Raw genomic sequence first — 7,728 nt, forward strand, 5'->3', positions numbered from 1 at the left:
TGGTTATTCTCCCAAAACGTTCCTCTACAAACTGACTCCAGGAAGCTGGACCCTGCTTTATCGGTCCCTACAAGGTCATGAAGGTCATCAGCCACACTGCAGTTCATCTCAAGCTCCCCAGACATATGTGTGTCCATCCTACCTTCTATGTCTCACAGCTTACCTCACAGCTTACCTTCCTGCAGTCCACTGCCTTCTAGATGTCAGACACCACGGCCGGGGCCTCCAATACCTAGTCAACTGCGAGGGCTTTGGGCCTGAGGAACGCTCCTGGATCCCCAGCTCATCCATAACTCTCAGTCAGGTGGGTCACCTAGAGGCGCCCGTTAAGATGAGGGTACTGTTAGGAGCCCCACCTATGCATGTGTATTCATTAAGCTCCACTCAGGGAATCTGGTGGGCCTGAAGGGAACTGCTCCAGATTCACTCTAATAGTTCAACCAGTAGATTTCCCCCATTGCTAATCGTGTACACCTGAATCCCAATCTGCTCCTCATTACCCAGCATTCACAAACCCCTGGTTTCTCTCCACTCCTCACCAGATCATCTGTTGATGTCACTACAACAGAGATCAGTTTTTCTGAATAGCTTCCCTGAACGCCAAGCTTCCTTCCTTTTTTTTCTTTCCCTGGTCGCCGGTTCCTTGGCACCTTCTCTCCACTCCTGTCTCCTTCGTCCCTGCCGGTTCCACTAGCCTCCTGGTTCCCTTGCTGCTCTTTTCTAGTTCTTCCTGCCCTAAGTACTTTGATTTTGTTGTCCTTAATAAACCTGTTTAAACTTTTTTAGGATGAAGGTCCCTGTTGAGTCCGGTTTCTCTTAAGGCTTCTAGTGTTTGGAGAATTTTCCTCTCCACTGTTGCCTTCAACTTGCTCATTAGGGGTTTTTGTCCTGGAGTCTGTAGAAATGCTTTGATTGTTAAAGGTGCTATACAAATAAACTTGCCTATTAGCAGAGGTGGAAAGAGTACTAAAATATTGTACTCAAGTAAAAGTACTATTACTTTAATAAATTTTTACTTGAGTACGAGTAAAGTTACTAGTCTAAAAATCTACTCAAGTAACAAGTAAAAAGTAACTCATTTAAAATGTACTGCTTTGGGAAAATTTTAATACATTATATATCATGATTCATTCATATTATCTGAGTACTAATACGTGGAAGTGTTTTCCCATATCATAATTGATGAAGTGTTTAAAGCTTGTACTAAAAACTCACATTTAACTGCTGATATGTCTAAATATGAGAACAGAAGGTCCATGTGACTCTTAGAGGAAGAGATATGTATGTGTGCTTGAGATTAACATTTTCTTGACCCTGGCTGTCTTAAAAAATAACCACCGAAAGCGGAATTCATGTTAAGAGGTTCCTAAAAGTAAAGAATCGAAAGTCTAGTTTACATGGAACTTCCTTAAAAGAAGCCTCTAGCAAAAGAGACTTTTTCATGAACCAAAGAGTATGTGGGGAAAACAGCTGAGTAAGACATTTCTTATCTCTCTCTGCACTTGAGCTTTCTGTGCCACCTTTATAAAAATATATTAATTATCATGAACAGTAGTGAATAACACTGATTATCTCTTCATCACGGCACCTGTTAGTGGGGGGGGGGGGTATATTAGGCAGCAGGTGTACATTTTATCCTCAAAGTTGATGTTAGAATCAGGAAAAATGGGCGAGCGTGAAGATCTGAGGGTTAAATTGTGATGGCTAGATGACTGGGTCTGCAGCTCTTGTGGGGTGTGTCCCGGTCTGCAGTGTAGCTCAAACTGCTGAAAAAGTTCATGCTGGTTCTGGACTCAGCAGGGACCCCCGTCCTCTTGGGTGGACTGGAGGATCATTTCAATAAATAAGATTTACACAAATCATATGAAACAAAAATTAAAATGAACTGAATGTTATAACCAGCAATAATAATGTGAGTTATTATTTAGTCCAGTCTGTAATAAAGTCTGTAGTGAGTTCATGACGTTCTTGGTGCAAACACGCCAGGTCCCCGTCACAGGTGAGCTTCGGAACTGGACCACGGAGCCATGGAGGAAGGTGGCCTGGTCTGATGAATCACGGCCAGGGCCGTCTGTTACCTGGGGAACACACGGCACCAGGATGCATTATGGGAAGAAGGCGAGCCGGTGGAGGCAGTGTGATGCTCTGGTCGACATTCTGCTGGGAAACCTTGGGTCCTGCCATCCATGTGAATGTTACTCTCACACGTAGCTCCTACCTAAGCATCGTTACAGACCATGTTCACCCTCTCATGGAGACGCTTCCTTGATGGCAGGATGATGCTCCCTGCCACAAAGCTGAAATGCTTCAGGAACAGTTTGAGGAGCACAACAACCAGTTTGAGGTGTCGACTCGGCCTCCAGATTCCCCAGATCTCGATCCGATCGAGCGTCTGTCGGACGTGCTGGACAAACAAGTCCGATCCATGGAGGCTCCACCTCACAACTTACAGGAGTTAAAGGATCTGCTGCTGACATCTTGGTGCCAAATACCACAGCTCACCTTCAGGGGTCTAGTGGAGTCCAGGCCTCAATGGGTCAGGGCTGTGAAAGTAATGCCTGTTGCAGATAACTCAAGTCAAGTCAACTTTATTTATATAGCGCTTTTTACAATAGACATTGTCTCAAAGCAACTTTACAAAATCCAGGACCAACAGATACAAAAACCCCTGTTGAGCAAGCCGAGGGCGACTGTGGCAGGAAAAACTCCCTGAAAATTACAGGAAGAAACCTTGAGAGGAACCAGACTCAGCAGGGCCCATCCTTCTTGGGTGGTCTGGAGGATACTTTAAATAAATACACGATTTACACAGAGCATACAAACACAGAATTAAATGATCTAAAAGTTATAACTGGTAATAAATAGATAAATAATAATAGAGTTGTTCTTCGCTCTAGTCTTCAATAAAGTCTGTAGTGATTTCTTGTCATTCTTGGTGCAAATTACTCCAGACCCGTCACATCCGGCAGGAGCAGCATAGTTGTCACAGCAGTCTCGACTTTATCCTTAACCTCGGCGGGTAAACAGGTTTCCATCAGAATGCCTTTGGAGTAAAACAACAGAGAATGTAGTTAATAATGTACAATGCTAGTTGAGTAAAACAGTTTTACAGAGAGTTTTAGACTCCGGCAGCCCTAATTATTACAGCATAACTAAAAGGGAGAGCGAGCAGGTAACAAGGTCATGAAGGCTTTCATAGGACATCAGCGCCCATCTCCCCACCGTCATCAAACCTGAGTGATCGGATAAGAGAGGCAGAACGACAGCAACCCAACATCCCTGATCACCACAAGTTTCTATCACCAAGAACCCCCAAGCTCTGCGCCTTTGTCTATACTAATCAAGAGCCTGAGAAAATAAATATGTTTTCAGTCTAGACTTAAACATTGAGACTGTGTCCGAATCCCGAACAGAGGCAGGAAGATTATTCCAAAGTTGTGGAGCTTTGTAAGAAAATGCTTTTCCACCAGCTGTGGTCTTTTTAATTTTAGGAACTATAAGTAACCCTGCATCTTGTGAACGAAGTGGACGCGCTGGGTTGTAGTGATTAATAAGTTCACTCAGATACTGTGGTACAGACCATGTAGCGCTTTATAGGTTAGTAAAAGTATTTTGTAATCAATGCGGAATTTAACTGGCAGCCAGTGTAGAGATGATAGAACAGGAGTAATATGATCAAATTTTTTAGTTCTAGTTAGCACTCGAGCTGCTGCATTTTGAACTAACTGGAGTTTGTTTATGGATCTACCAGAGCATCCAGTTAGAAGAGCATTACAATAATCTAACCCAGAAGTTATAAACGCATGGATCAGTTTTTCAGCGTCATTAACAGATAGTATATTTCTTATTTTAGAGATATTACGCAAATGATAGAAAGCAACTCTAGTAATATTATTAATGTGTGTATCAAAGGAAAGATCTGAATCTATTGTGACACCCAAGTTTTTTACATCTGGGCTGGGAGTAACAGAGAACGTGTTTAGGTTTAGCACCAGGTTAGACAACTTGTCTCTTGCAGCTTTAGAGCCAACAAGTAAAACCTCAGTTTTATCTGAATTAAGTAAAAGAAAATTACACGACATCCAGTTTTTTTTGTCGTTTACACTTTAATCTTCTATCTTACTGATTGTGTCGGTATCATTTGGTTTGGCTGATATATACAGCTGCGTGTCATCTGCATAGCAGTGAAATTTTATGCCATGTTTATGAATAATTTCACCTAGTGGAAGCATATAGATTAACTCGTTACTATTATCACCAATGCTGCTCGGAGTGAGTCCATACTTAACATTGGCAAGTGACACATTCTGACTCTGAAGTCGTATTTGTTCTATCTTGTCATTAAAGAATTTTAAAAAATCATCGCTGGTACAGTCAGGCGGTATATTGGATTCAGTTTCATTGACGTTTTTAGTTAATTTGGACACCGTCTCAAAGAGGAATCTAGGATTGTTTTTATTTTTCTCTATTAGGGACGAATAATATAAAGATTTAGCTTTTATAAGTGCATGTTTATATTAAGTCATTCTGTGGTACAATTACCAGGTTGTCTATGTTTATACCATAAGTAAGTATTAAATCTAAGGTATGTTTACAGCGGTGAGTGGGTCCTGTTACATTTTGGGTAATGCCTAAGGATTCTAAAATAGAATCAAACGCAATTTTGAGTGGATTACACTTATCCTCATAATGAATATTAAAGTCACCAACAATTAAAGCTTTCTTAGTTGATAAGACTAATTTAGAAAGAAAATCAATTCAGTTTTCTGAGCACCATTTAGACATCCAGCGGTTCAGCGACAACAACCTGCTGTAGGTTTTGCCACTGGGTCGAATCGGTAAGGGGCCAGAGCACACTACTGCCTCAGACATCGACCTAGCTAACTCTGCTATAGCTGTATCTAAGCACTCTCTAGTAGTAGTCTGTTCTAACGCCCGAATGCGCCCTTCTAACACTTCTAACACTTCTCCGTCAGGCTAACAACTAATCTGCACTTATCACATATAAAGTTATCACTAAACACAGAGAAGGAATAACTGAACATGTTGCACTCGGAACATGAAGATGAAGTTGATGTTTATGTTGGTTTCACCGGCACTTCTGCTGGTAGTCACAGAAAAACGGCTTTAATTCCGGACGAAACAGGCGATGATGAGCTGGAATATAAAAACCAACAACCAAACAACACAAACGCGCTTCGTTCGGACAAACCAGCTGTAATTCTAAAGGAAAACGGTGTTTATGCGCTCGTGTACAAAACAACCAGAACGCGGTTCCTACAGACAGAAAACGGTTTTAACTCTCCACAAAGCAAATATGTTTAAGCGCTAAAGTACAAAAACAAACAAACACAAACGCGCTTCGTGCGGACAGAAAGCAGTTTTAATTCTGGATGAATAAAATGTTTATGCACCGAATTACAAAACAAACTAAAACCGGCTTCGTTCGGATGCCGGTAGCAGAAGTTTTCACAAGCACGGATTTACGTTAGTGAACAAGCGTAAACACAAGCGCTTTTTTACGATAGACAAAATAACACTCTATATCAACTACGCGCAAAAGATTAACATTTAAAACATACTTATATAAAAAGTTATTTAGCTAATGGCTACAAACAAACAAACAACTAGGCTACAGTCTCAGCGTGTGTCTCAGCGTGCGTACCACCCATAACTGACCTGTCTTAGGCCCTTAACCCTCTCTTTCCTGAATTGCGCCCCCGTTTGCGCTGTAGACTCGTCATGCTTCTGGATTGATGCATGAAAGTTTAGTTGTGTGCCAATTTATAGTCTTGATATCTGATGGATTGAGCTTCTGTTCATCTTCTTACGTTCAACAAAACCTTCCCGATTTCTGGTCCTTTAAAAACAAACAACCAGCATGGAAATGAGTGATAAGGTCACCTTCTACAGAGACACGACGGGTGAGGCAAATGCAAATCCCTGCAGGTGCCTCAGGTGGACCGTTGAGGAACCTTCATTGGTGATGCACTACACAAAGCAGACGGGGACATCATGACCCAGTGTTTGCTTAAGAGTGACAGCACTAGGAAGCACCTGTAAGTTACTCCAAGTGATTTTTTGGAGGTGAGGGGGAGCCGTGTACTGATATAAATTATGTGTTCATGGAAATTATTCTACAAAAAATAGAAGTTAACTGTTATCACAGTTTTACGGTTATTAAAGCTAATGTGGGATAATCTCAAACTCCAGAAACCACTTCTTCTCAACCAAAATCTGCTTCTGTCCAGACCATGAATCCATGTCATGTCAAGTCAAGTCAACTTTATTTATATAGCGCTTTTTACAATAGACATCATCTCAAAGCAACTTTACAGAATCCAGAATCCATGAGTAAGCGAGTAAGCTGCGTCAGCCAGCGGAAGCGATGCGACCACCATCCTCATCTCCCAAACCAAGGTTATATTGTGTGGACCATTCTCTGTCCTTCACTACAGCTGTTTTACCAACTGAATGCTCAGTCAGTACAATCCAGAGCATAATGTGATTATCTATGTTGGATGTAATAAAAATAGAATAGAATAGAATAGAATAGAATGACTTTATTGTCATTGCACAGTGCACAACAAAATTTTTGAGCATCTCCTTGACGGTACATGTATGTACACGCAGACATATATACACCAGTGGCGATTTCTCTAAGACTGCAAGGGAAGCTCAGTTTTTTTTCATTGCTTTGAAACTTGCCAGTCATTGGATAAATGCCACGATTTTGTCCCGCCCCCGGACACTGAGCGTCTCTGGGAGTGAATGGAGCTGTGGGCGGGTCTGGACGTGGAGCTTCTGCGAGATGATTGGAGAATCAGTCGAAAGGCTGAATCCCATTTTGATTAACAGCTATTTTGAGATCTACACCATCACCTAATCACTGGGAGCTTCAGTCCCATCGCGGATTTTGTGAGTGAAGTCAAAAGACAAACTGCTGTAACCCATTTCAGGCCATTTTCTTGAAAAGGAACAGAGGGCAGAATTTATGTATAAATAAATTGACAAATGTTATGATGTAAGCCGACAATGAGCTTCCCCTCTTTGAAAGACCAGCTGCCGCCACTGATATATATATATATATATATATATATATATATATATATATATATATATATCTGAGCTGATTTGATGACCCTCTGAAGAGCCTTCTTGTCAGCCTCAGAGCAGCTGGCATACCACACCAGAATGCCATGGGTGAGTAAGCTTTCTACCAGTAGCTGCGATAGAAGGACACCAATAGCTGCTTGGACAGGTTGGCTTTTTTTAGTGTCCTTAAAAAGTAAAGTCGCTTCTGTGCTGTTTTCACTAGAGAGGTGGTGTTGGTGGTCCATGTGAGGTTCTGGGAGATGTGTGCCTAGGAATTTGAAGTTAGACACTCTCTCTACTGTGCTTCCTCCGATGTATAAGGGAGTAGGTTCCTCTCTCTGTCTCCTGAAGCAGATGACCATCTCTTTTGTTTTAGAGGTGTTGTAACCTCACCCTAATTATTTAAAAGAATTCTTACTGGAAATCAAATGCACATTCTCATAGCTTAAGTGAATCCCAAATTAGAGAGTTTACAAACACCTTTTGTAGGTCAGGGCGGCGTAATTTATCTCTCTTAGGGACTTACCACGCTTACACACATATCTGATTGATTGAACTTTTATTTAATGCATTTATAAATAAACACAATTTATATATACTGTGTATATATATATATATATATATATATATATA

The sequence above is a fragment of the Trichomycterus rosablanca genome, chromosome 2, assembly GCF_030014385.1.
Source record: "Trichomycterus rosablanca isolate fTriRos1 chromosome 2, fTriRos1.hap1, whole genome shotgun sequence".
NCBI lineage: Eukaryota > Metazoa > Chordata > Actinopteri > Siluriformes > Trichomycteridae > Trichomycterus > Trichomycterus rosablanca.